Consider the following 13,170-nt stretch of genomic DNA (forward strand, 5'->3'; position numbering starts at 1 on the left):
GCGGTGCCCGCGGGCGGGGAACGGCGGCGCGGGACACGTGGCAGGCTGCGGTTCGTCGGGCGGCGGCGGCGGATGTGTCCGGCCGGGGTTGGACATGTCCGGCGCGGCACGGAGGGGAAGATCTAGGGTTAGGAGGGTTTCATCCGCGAATTTCGGGGGAGGAAGACATATTTATAGGTAGAGGGAGCTAGGAGACTTCAAATGAGGAGCGGTTTCGGCCACGCGATCGTGATCGAACGACCGAGAGCATGGAGGGGGTTTGGATGGGTTGTTGGGCCACTTTGGAGGGGTGTTGGGCTGCACACAAAAGAGGCTTTTGCGGCTACCCGGTTAACCGTTGGAGCATCAAACGACCTCCAAATGGAACGAAACTTTACAGGCGGTCTACCGGTGGTGTACCAAGGATGCTTGGCAAACCTCGGTCCATTCCGAGAGCGTTTAACACCCGCTCACAACAAGAGACAAAAGGGGAACCCCGGAGGGCATAGGAATGCCGGATTGCAAGACGGACAACGGGGAAAATGCTCGGATGCATGAGATGAACACTTATGCAAAAGGAGATGAACATGATGACACAATGCAGATGATGACATGGTAAAATGCAACACGCAAGCAGCTGACATGGCAACAACGGAAAATAACTAGAAGACACCTGGCACATCGAATCTGGGGCGTTACATCCTTCTTCATTATTATAATTTGTCCAGGCTTATCCTTTGCTACATAAAGGATTGGGCCGCCTTGCTGCACTTTATTCACTTTATTTACTTTTTGCTCGTCACTATTTATCTTATGACAAAACTATCTATCACTTACTATTTCAGTGCTTGCAGAGAAAACCTTACAGAAAACCGCTTATCATTTCCTTCTGCTCCTCGTTGGGTTTGACACTCTTACTTATCGAAAGGACTACGATAGATCCCCTATACTTGTGGGTCATCGAGACTCTTTTCTAGCGCCGTTGCCGCGGAGCGTAGCGCTCTTGGTGAGTGGAACTTGGTAAGGAAACATTTATATAGTGTGCTGAAATTTTCTGTTACTATTCACTATGGAAACTAATCCTTTGAGGGGCTTGTTTGGGGTATCTTCACCCCAACCAGAAGAGCAAAGAGATGCTCCTCAACCTACCGAACCTTATGAAAATATTCACTTTGAGATTCCTTCGGGTATGATAGAAAAACTGCTAGCTAATCCTTTTGCAGGAGACGGAACATTGCATCCCGACTTACACCTTATCTTTGTGGATGAAGTTTGTGGTTTATTTAAGCTTGCAGGTATTCCCGATGATGTTATCAAAAGGAAGGTCTTCCCTTTATCTTTGAAGGGAGATGCAATGACATGGTATAGGCTATGTGATGATACGAGATCTTGGAATTATAAGCGATTGAAGTTGGAATTTCACCAGAAGTTCTATCCTATGCATCTTGTTCATCGTGATCGTAATTACATATATAATTTCTGGCCTCGCGAAGGAGAAAGCATCGCTCAAGCTTGGGGGAGGCTTAAGTCAATGTTGTATTCATGCCCCAATCATGAGCCCTCTCGAGAAATGATTATTCAGAATTTTTATGCTCAGCTTTCTCTTGATAATCGCAACTTGCTGGATACTTCCTGTGCTGGTTCCTATATGCTAAAGACTATTGATTTCAAATGGGACTTATTGGAAAGAATTAAACGCAACTCTGAAGATTGGGGTTCCGATGATGGTAAGGAGTCAGGTATGACACCTAAGTTTGATTGTGTAAATCTTTTATGGATACCGATGCTTTCCGTGGATTTAGCTCTAAATATGGACTTGACTCTGAGATAGTAGCTACTTTTTGTGAAACTTTTGCTACTCATGTTGATCTCCCTAAAGAGAAGTGGTTCAAATATAATCCTCCTGTTGAAGTGAAAGTAGTTGCACCTATTACAGTCGAAGAGAAGCCTATTACATATAGTGATCCTATTATTCCTACTTCTTATGTTGAAAAACCTCCTTTTCCTATTAGGAAAAGATCATGTTAAAGCTTCGACTGTTGTTCATAAGAGTAATACTAGGACTTATACACCTCCTGAGCAAATTAATGTTGAACCTGGTATTGCCATGATTAAAGATCTTTTGGATGAGGATTTAGATGGGCATGTTATCTCTTTCTTGGGTGAAACTGCTAATATTGCTAGACCCGATACTAAGACACGTAGACCTATTGTAGGCACGCCTGCTATTTCTGTTAAAATAGGAGATCATTGTTATCATGGTTTATTTGATATGGGTGCTAGTGCTAATGCGATACCTTATGATCTTTATAAAGAAATTATGCACGATATTGCACCTGTTGAATTAGAAGACATTGATGTTACTATTAAGCTTGCCAATAGGGACACCATTAAACCTATTGGGATTGTTAGAGATGTTGAAGTCTTGTGTGGGAAGATTAAATACCCTGCTGATTGTCTTGTTCTTGGTTCCCCACAAGATGATTTTTGTCCCATTATTTTTGGTAGACCCTTCTTGAATACTGCTAGTGCTAAGATTGATTGTAAGAGGAAGGTTGTCACTGTTGGCATAGACGGTACGTCTCATGAGTTTAATTTTGCCAAGTTTAGTAGACAACATCGTGAAAAGGAACCATCTAGTAAGGATGAAATTATTGGTCTTGCTTCCGTTGTTGTTCCTCCAACTGATCCGTTAGAACAATATTTGCTAGACCATGAAAACGATATGTTTATGAAGGAAAGGGAAGAAATAGATGAAGTGTTCCTTAAACAAGAACCTATGCTGAAACATAATCTTCCCGTTGAATTTCTTGGGGATCCCCCTCCACCCAAGGGTGACCCCGTGTTTGAACTCAAACCATTACCTGATAATCTTAAGTATGCTTATCTTGATGAAAAAGAAATATATCCTGTTATTATTAGTGCTAACCTTTCAGAGAAAGAAGAAGAAAGATTATTGAAAACTCTGAAGAAGCACAGAGCTGCTATTGGATATACTCTGGATGATCTTAAGGGCATTAGTCCCACATTATGTCAACACAAAATTTCAGTGGAGAAAGATGCCAAACCAGTTAGAGATCCTCAAAGACGATTAAATCCCAAAATGAAGGAAGTGGTAAGAAAGGAGATACTAAAACTCCTTGAGGTAGGTATTATTTATCCCGTTGCTGATAGTGAATGGGTAAGCCGTGTCCATTGTGTCCCTAAAAAGGGAGGTATTACCGTTGTTCCTAATGATAAAGATGAATTGATCCCGCAAAGAATTATTACAGGCTATAGGATGGTAATTGATTTCTGTAAGTTAAATAAAGCTACTAAGAAAGATCATTACCCTTTACCTTTTATTGATCAAATGCTAGAAAGGCTTTCCAAACACACACATTTTTGCTTTCTAGATGGTTATTCGGGCTTCTCTCAGATACCTGTATCAGCGGGGGATCAATCTAAAATTACTTTTACTTGCCCTTTTGGTACTTTTGCTTATAGACGTATGCCTTTTGGTTTATGTAATGCACCTGCTACCTTTCAAAGATGCATGATGGCTATATTTTATGATTTTTGTGAAAAGATTTGTGAGGTATTCATGGATGATTTCTCCGTCTATGGATCCTCTTTTGATGATTGTTTAAGCAACCTTGATTGAGTTTTGCAGAGATGCGAAGACACTAGTCTCGTCCTGAATTGGGAAAAGTGTCACTTTATGGTTAATGAAGGCATTGTCTTGGGGCACAAGATCTCCGAGAGAGGTATTGAAGTTGATAAAGCCAAAGTAGATGCTATTGAAAAGATGCCATGTCCTAAGGACATAAAAGGTATAAGAAGTTTCCTTGGTCATGCCGGTTTTTATAGGAGGTTCATTAAGGACTTTTCTGAAATCTCTAGGCCTCTGACTAATTTATTGCAAAAAGATATTCCTTTTGTCTTTGATGATGATTGTGTAGAAGCTTTTGAAACACTTAAGAAAGCTTTGATCACTACACCTATTGTTCAACCACCTGATTGGAATTTACCTTTTAAAATTATGTGCGATGCTAGTGATTATGCTGTAGGGGCTGTTTTAGGGAAAAGAGTCGATAAGAAATTGAATGTTATCCAGTATGCTAGTAAGACTCTTGATACTACCCAGAGAAATTATGCTACCACTGAAAAAGAATTCTTAGCAGTTGTGTTTGCATGTGATAAGTTTAGACCTTATATTGTTGATTCCAAAGTTACTATCCACACTGATCATGCTGCTATTAAATATCTTATGGAAAAGAAAGATGCTAAGCCTAGACTCATTAGATGGGTTCTCTTGCTCCAAGAATTTGACTTGCATATTGTTGATAGAAAGGGAGCTGAGAACCCCGTTGCAAACAACTTGTCTAGGCTAGAGAATGTTGTTGATGACCCACTGCCTATTAATGATAGTTTTCCTGATGAACAATTAGGGGTTGTCAATGCTTCTCGTACTACTCCTTGGTATGCTGATTATGCTAATTACATTGCCAAATATATACCTCCTAGTTTCACATACCAGCAAAAGAAAAAGTTCTTTTATGATTTAAGACATTACTTCTGGGATGATCCACACCTTTATAAAGAAGGAGTAGATGGTATTATTAGACGTTCTGTGCCTGAGCATGAACAGGAACAAATCCTACGCAAGGGTCACTCTGAATCCTATGGAGGACACCATGCTGGAGACAGAACTGCACACAAGGTACTACAGTCTGGTTTTTATTGGCCTACTCTTTTTAAAGATGCTCGTAAGTTTGTCTTATCTTGTGATGAATGTCAAAGAATAGGTAACATCAGTAGACGTCAAGAAATGCCTATGAATTATTCTCTTGTTATTGAACCATTTGATGTTTGGGGCTTTGATTATATGGGACCTTTTCCTGCCTCCAATGGTTATACATATATTTTAGTTGCTGTTGATTACGTTACTAAGTGGGTAGAAGCTATTCCAACTAGTAGTGCTGATCATAACACTTCTATTAAAATGCTTAAAGAAGTTTATTTTCCGAGGTTTGGAGTCCCTAGATATCTTATGATTGATGGTGGTTCACACTTTATTCATGGTGGTTTCCGTAAAATGCTTGCTAAGTATGATGTCAATCATAGAATTGCATCTCCTTATCACCCGCAGTCTAGTGGTCAAGTAGAGTTGAGCAATAGAGAGCTCAAATTAATTTTGCAAAGGACTGTGAATAGATCTAGAAAGAATTGGTCCAAAAAACTTGATGATGCATTATGGGCCTACAGAACTGCATACAAAAATCCTATGTGTATGTCTCCATATAAGATGGTTTATGGAAAAACATGTCATTTACCTCTTGAACTTGAACATAAAGCATATTGGGATATTAAAGAGCTCAATTATGACTTCAAACTTGCCGGTGAGAAGAGGTTGTTTGATATTAGCTCACTTGATGAATGGAGAACCCAAGCATATGAGAATGCCAAGCTTTTCAAAGAAAAAGTCAAACGCTGGCATGATAAGAGGATACAAAAGCGTGAGTTTAACGTAGGAGATTATGTGTTATTGTTCAACTCTCGTTTAAGTTTCTTTGCAAGAAAACTTCTCTCAAAATTGGAAGGTCCCTACGTTATCGAGGAGGTCTATCGTTCTTGTGCTATAAAAATCAACAACTTTGAAGGCACAAATCCGAGGGTGGTAAACGGTCAAAAAATTAAGCATTATATTTCAGGTAATTCTATCAATGTTGAAATTAATATTATTGAAACCATAACCCCTGAGGAATACATAAAAGACACTTTCCAGAACGTTCCAGACTCCGAAAAGGCATAGGTACGTGGTACGGTAAGTAAACCGACTCCAAAACAACTCTAATGTCAATTTTTATCAGTTTTGGATTATTTAAAGATTTTAGGAAGAAAGAAGTAGTCCGAAAGGGGCACGAAGCTCCCACGAGAGAGGAGGGCGCGCGCCCCCCTGTAGAGCGCGCACCCTATCTCGTCGGCACCTCGTGTGCCTCCTGGACTCCGTTTTCTTGTATGTTACATATTTTGGTCGGTAAAAATTCATTATATATACTCCCGAAGGTTTTGACCACCGTATCACGCAAATATCCTCTGTTTCTGTTTCGAGCTGTTCCTGTTGCAGAATTAAGCAAGATGTCTTCTCAGGAATCAGTTGGGGAGAGCCGGGTGTCTTACCCAACGCCAGGTCCAGGAGCAAATAGCGATGCCTATCACTTTGGACCATCAACCGAGGATGAGATGGAGGCTGATTTGAAAAGGATAGATGCCATGGAGGAAGAACAAGAAGTTACCTCTAGCCTCCAAGCAGAATTCACTATGGGGGAACTACCTAGCCTGGCTGTCCCTACTTCGGTCACTCCTTTCAACTCCAGATTTCTTTCTTATGAAAATATGAAAAAGAGTTTCACTTGTTCTCTAGAAGCTATGCAACATCCTTGGGTAAAAGGAGCTTTGTCTGTCACGGGAAAGCTCCATAAAGAAAATATGGACCTCAAACAACAAGTCAATAAGCTCGAGGAGGAGAACCGTATCCTGAAGGGCATAATCATCAAGAAGATCATGACACCAACCGTGAAGAAGGAGAAATAATCACATGGGTATGGGCACTCCCCTTGGCAACTGCCAAGCTTGAGGGAGGTGCCCCGGTATCGTATCACCATCAAACTCCTATATTTACCGCTTTATTTAGTTCGATCCTTTTAGTAGTATCTTGATCTATTAGTTCGAAGTTTTGATATCAAGTAGGTTTGAGTTTTTCATTGTGATCTCTTTATGTAATCGAGTCCGTGTGCTATCTATAATAAGGATTAGTGTTGAGTCAAGGGCTTTGCTATGTTGCTATCATCTTGAGAAAGTAGAAAGAACAAAAGAGTTCATATTGATCTTATGGATAGTGATAACTTCACACATAGAAAGTATGAGGCATAAAAATTGTTGAGAGTTGATGAACGTAGCCTTGGTCATCGTTGCAATTAATAGGAAGTAATAAGGAAAGAGGGGTTCACATATAAATATATTATCTTGGACATCTTTTATGATTGTGAAGCACTCATTAACTATGACATGCTAAAAGAGTTGACGTTGGACAAGGAAGACAACGTAATGGTTTATGTTTTCCGACATGTCAGTTAAAGTATATTGTCATCGACCTTCCAAACATGTTGAGCTTGCCTTTCCCCCTCATGCTAGCCAAATTCCTTGCACCAAGTAGAGATACTACTTGTGCTTCCAAATATCCTTAAACCCAGTTTTGCCATGAGAGTCCACCATACCTGCCTATGGATTGAGTAAGATCCTTCAAGTAAGTTGTCATCGGTGCAAGCAATAAAAATTGCTCTCTAAATATGTATGACTTATTAGTGCAGAGAAAATAAACTTTGTACGAACTTGTTGTGGAAGTAATAAAAGCGACGGACGACATAATAAAGGTCCACATACAAGGGGCAATATAAAGTGACGTTCTTTTGCATTAAGATTTCATGCATCAACCCTAAACGCACATGACAACCTCTGTTTCCCTTTGTGAAGGGCCTATCTTTTATTTTATGTTTTACTTTATGCTTGAGTAAAGGTGATACTCACCTTTCCCTTTTTATTTTTTTATCCTTTGGCAAGCTCCTCGTGTTTGAAAGATCATGATGCGTATATCCAATTGGATGTAAGTTGGCATAGGCTATTATTGTTGACATCACCTAAAGGTGAATACGTTGGGAGGCAACACAATAAGCCCCTATCTTTCTCAGTGTCCAGCTGAAACTCTATAACCACAAGTATTGCATGAGTGTTAACAATTATAGGGGACTACAAGATAGTTGAGTATGTGAGCTTGCTGAAAAGCTCTATTATTGACTCTTTCTGATGTTACGATAAATTGCAATTGCTTCAATGACTGAGATTATAGTTTGTTAGTTCCCAATGAAGTTTTTGAACCATACTTGACATTGTGAAATGCTTATTACTTGAACATAGGAAATCATATGACAAAATCCATATATGTTGTTGTTATTAGAATGATCATGATGCCCTCATGTCCGTATTTTATTTTTATCGACACCTCTATCTCTAAACAGGAGCTACTTCTTCATTATTAGAATTTGTCCAGGATTATCATTTGCTACATAAAGATTGGGCCACCTTGCTGCACTTTATTCACTTTATTTACTTTTTGCTCGTTACTATTTATCTTATCACAAAACTATCTATCACTTACTATTTCAGTGCTTGCAGAGAAAACCTTACTGAAAACCGCTTATCATTTCCTTCTGCTCCTTGTTGGGTTCAACACTCTTACTTATCGAAAGGACTACGATAGATACCCTATACTTGTGGGTCATCATACACTATGTTCAATAAAATAGCCGCCACGTAGCCATGCTAACTGCATTTGACAGTCCATGGTGGCAGGCGCTATAGTCCGTGACGACAGGGACACTCGTCATATTTTCCCTTTCCTTTTTTGTATATGCAAAACCCTTCGTCTCTCGTAAGCCGGGTGATCAACAGGAAACACTCAACTTATGTTTGGATATTTTTGAGTTCATGCCCACGCTCATGCCCCATCGTCTTCTTGTTATTAGTTAAAGCACACAACCAAGGCAAACCATGATGCCGCCTCACCCTGCCGCCTACCCTATTCAAGGGCACACATAGGCATGTTAAAATTGTCTATGCTTGACAACACACCACTAACATAGGAAGGAGACAAGAAATGACTATGAATTATAATTTGGTTTGTGAACCTTTTGATGTTTGGGGCTTGGACTTTTTTGGTCCATTCACTGCTTCATATGGGCATACTCCTATTCTTTTAGGTGTACATTATGTTACCAAGTGGGTGGAAGAGATTCCGATGCATCATACCGATGCCCCTACTTCTATAAAGATGATCAAGGACACAATCTTCCCTAGGTTTGGAGTACCTAAAGTTCTTATTACTGATGGAGGATCTCATTTTATACAAGGTATATTTAAAAGGATCCTCCACAAGTATGAAGTTACACATCGTGTTGTGTCATCCTACCATCCACAACAAACAGGCATGTGGAGTTGTCAAACCGAGAGGTGAAAACCATACTTCAAAAGATGGTGTAGAAATCAAGGATGAATTGGGCACGAAAGCTCAACGATACACTTCGGGCATATCACACCGCCTACAAAAATCATGTGGGTATGATGCTATATAAAATGGTTTATGGTAAGGCATGTCATCACCTTTGAAGCTAGAGCATAGAACTTTTTGGGCCACTAAGAATTTAAATTTTGATCTTAAAGACATAGGAGAAAAGCAAGTATTGTATATGCATGCTATTGATGAATTTAGAAATGAAGCGTCTGAAAGTGCCTGTTTTTTCAAATAAAAAGTTAAGACGTGGTATGATTGAAATTTTTTGAAGTAGAAGTTTCATGTTGGAGAAAGGTTCTCATATTTGATGAGCTCCTTTAGAGATTCGGTTAACAAATAGCAAAAAGGATTCTCGCCTTTTTCCCCAAAGGTGGCCCTGAGTTATCGAACCCATGAGAGGACGTGCACCTTGAAGACAAGGGTTTCTAACAAGAATTTGCAGCAGTACTAAATTCTAGTTTTAGACCGGATTGTAATCAAGCTGCAACAGTGAACACTTATAATAAAAATAGGCATGGTTATGAGGACTTGTTTCTTACAACCATGTACTTGTGAACAAGAACATTGTGATATTAATTTGTGCCCTGGAAGACACTCGTAAAGATGTGCTTACAACATATCAACACTAGTAGAAAAAGGGTCAAATGTGAAGCACACTAGTGCCGGTTTGATTTTGAGCCGGCACTAATGTGTCCATTAGTGCCGGTTCCAACGGCTAGCCGGCCGCTCTCATTAGTACCGGTTCATGGCGAACCTTTAGCACCGGTTCGTGCCACGAACCGGTACTAAAGAGAGTAATGGCAGGATGTTGTCAGTCTGGGGCCCCTCCAGCATCTTTAGTACCGGTTCATGGCACGAACCGGCACTAAAGGTCGTCCTACATAAACCCTTCGTCCACCCGAGCTCACTCTGTTCTTCCCCTTTCCCCTCTCCTCCTCTGTTCTTCCCCTCTCTTCCTCGAGCTCATTACACATTTTGCCCAAAATTTGTCAAGATTTGAAGGCCCCCATCCATTCGAATGATCACAAAGGTTAGAAACTTTGTCCTTTCATCTCTCATTGCTAGATTATCTCTTGCAATGCTTTGTATAGTGATTAATTTGTGAGTTTAGTAATTTGGGAGGAATTATATGTGCTAGTATTTGACTTATATGCAATTTGAGGTCAAAAATAACACTTAGTTTGCATATGTAGGTGTGGTTTACTTTGTGCCTTCTAAATCTACGTCGTAACCACCGTCGATCGCCCGCACCGTCCCGCCGCCGGCACCACCTTGTGGTGAGGCTCTTGTTCATGAATGTTTTACATTACCAAATTGATGTTTGTGTGATTTGGATATATAGTTACTCGTATAATTATCTGACCTGTGCGTTGTTTGTTATACATAGTTCCATGGTTTTGATATCCGTCCCCGTCGGCCCTCGTCCTTGTTATGATTCGGATGTGGTATATTCTCTTTTAAAACTAGTTGTTGCATTTCGTGTTTATGAAAAATTATGCCCATCAAGTTGACATAGATATTTTTATCTAGGAGGTATGTGAACGGGAAATTCCAACCGACCCTATTGTCGAGAGGTTAAATTTAGTTGAAAGAGAAAACAAGTATTTGAAAGAAAAATTGAAAAGAATTGAGGGGGAGAAGATGGAATTGGAGTTGCATGTTGCCGATGTCGTCGATGATAAGATCAAGATGGAGAAAATGCGGTTGAAGATTAGAAAGATTAGAAAATATGCCATCGATAGTGTGGCTTGGTATCATTATGTTGTTGGATCAATTGTTACCTTAGTTGCGATCTTGATCGCATTTGTTGTTGCATTTAAATTCTTTAGCTAGAGAGTTATTTGTATGTTGCATTTAATTAAGTGTTGTATATGAACTTTATGTATGAACTTGTATTAATTTGGTCTATTTGGTGTTGTGTAATGAAGATGAGCCGACAATGGATGTATGATGACCGATGCTCTCCTGAGTTCATTAATGGCATGCACACTTTTCTGCTTGCCGCTGAGGCAAACAAGCGGGCGGATGGTTTTATGCCGTGTCCATGTGCTGGCTGTAAGAATGGTCACAATTACTCTACGTCAAGAACCATTCACGTCCACCTATTTGAGTCTGGTTTCATGCCCCACTATAATGTTTGGACCAAGCACGGAGAAAGAGGGGTTATGATGGAAGACAATGAAGAAGAAGAGGACGACGACAGCTATCCTGGCCATGGGTTCCCTGAATACGATGATACAACAATGGGGGAAGAAGCTGAGCCGGCAATGCGGGAAGAAGCTGAAAAAGAGGCATCAGATAAGCCTGTTGATGATCTAGGTCGGGCCATTGCCGATGCAAAGAGAAACTGCGCAAGTGATTTGGAGAAGAAGAAGTTGCAGCGCATGTTAGAGGATCACAAGAAATTGTTGTACCCGAATTGTGAAGCTGACAAAAAAAAAGTTGGGCACCACACTGGAATTGCTGCAATGGAAGGCAGAGAATGGTGTATCTGACAGGGGATTTGGAAAGTTGCTGGTAATGATAAAGAATATGCTTCCAAAGGACAATGAATTGCCTGAGAGTACGTATGAAGCAAAGAAGGTTGTCTGCCCTCTAGGGTTAGAGGTGCAGAAGATACATGCATGCCCTAATGACTGCATCCTCTACTGCGGTGAGTAAGAGGATTTGAACGCTTGCCCGGTATGCGGTGCATTGCGTTATAAGATCAGTCGCGATGACCCTGGTTATAAGATCATAGAGGACACTAACTGTGAGCTACACTCCAAAATGGAGAACATATCCATGAAGGTGGCGGACGGCGTTGCTTTTACAATTACCCCCGAAGCAACCTTCCATTGCACCCCGATTCCAGAGGGCTATGCTCGTGTCTTGGTTGATGAAGTGGTGGACCCATATTCGAGTACCTTCAAGCTTCAGGACCAGTTGTTTAGCAAGCCATCCCAGATAAGCCTCCAGTTCACCCTTCTTCGCCGTGAGATTTCCAACCTTGCCAGTCAAGGTATCCTTGTCCTTCTTCAGCCTCACAACCTCCTTGGTGGCTTCAGTAATAGCGGTCTTCAGCTTGGAGTTCTCCTCTTCCAACTTACTAACTGAGGCCAGCTTCTTATCAGCAAGTGTTGTTTTCTCTCGTGCCTCCTTTTGTGCTGCGGCAAGGTCTTGATCCTTCTTCTCCAGAGCCTGCTTCATTTTCTCTAAAGAAATAAAAATTTTCAGACGAGCTTGGAGTTGACGGTTTTCACTATGCGCATCTGTTCGAGTGGAGTCACTCGGTTCAAGAGACTAAAAATAAAATCATAAGGAGGACAGTCGACGAATTATTACCTCCCATGGCAGCTGCTTCTTCCTGGGCCTTCTGGAGATTATTCTTGGCCAGCTCCAGGTCGAGGTTGAGGCTGATCTGCTTCCTCTCCAATTCAGCAAATTGGGCTCCAAGATCACAAGATCTCTGCGGTCAGCAAATAAGGTATGTGAGTCGACAGAAACAAAGGTCAATCACAGCGAAAATTGCTCTAAGACTACCGCCGAATCAAACATTCAATAGTAGTCTCAGGGACGAAACCCAGTGGGTGCACTTTGCGTGCCCCCACTGGTCCAGTTTCCACTTAGCATGGTCTGCCCAGCATGAGTATGCAAAAAAAGAGAGAGATTCTCAGACCCCAGCCGACTGCGAGCAGTCGATCGCGGTCTCGGGGACTACACCCATGGGTGCACTCTGCATGCCCCCACTGGTCTAGATTCCACTCGGATCAAGCTATTCAACCGAGTGAAAGAACAATGAAGTGACATTTGACAAAGACCCCCTCCACATCAAATATTCAACGGCGGTCTAAGGGACTACACCCAGTGGGTGCACTTTGCGTGCCCCCACTGGTTCAGAGATACACTCGACTCAACTTGGTCGACTCAAGTAGAAGAACTATTCAACACTAAGTCAAAACACCCAGTGGGTGATTGGATGCAAAAGGCAGACTCATGATAGATGCACATAAAGGTTCCAAAACGCCCATCCAAGGACATCTTACGGACAATGAAACAACAGTTGCAACTACCACATCGTAGCAAGGCAAAAATCAAATTGA

This window comes from Triticum aestivum, chromosome 3B (genome assembly GCF_018294505.1).
Source record: "Triticum aestivum cultivar Chinese Spring chromosome 3B, IWGSC CS RefSeq v2.1, whole genome shotgun sequence".
NCBI lineage: Eukaryota > Viridiplantae > Streptophyta > Magnoliopsida > Poales > Poaceae > Triticum > Triticum aestivum.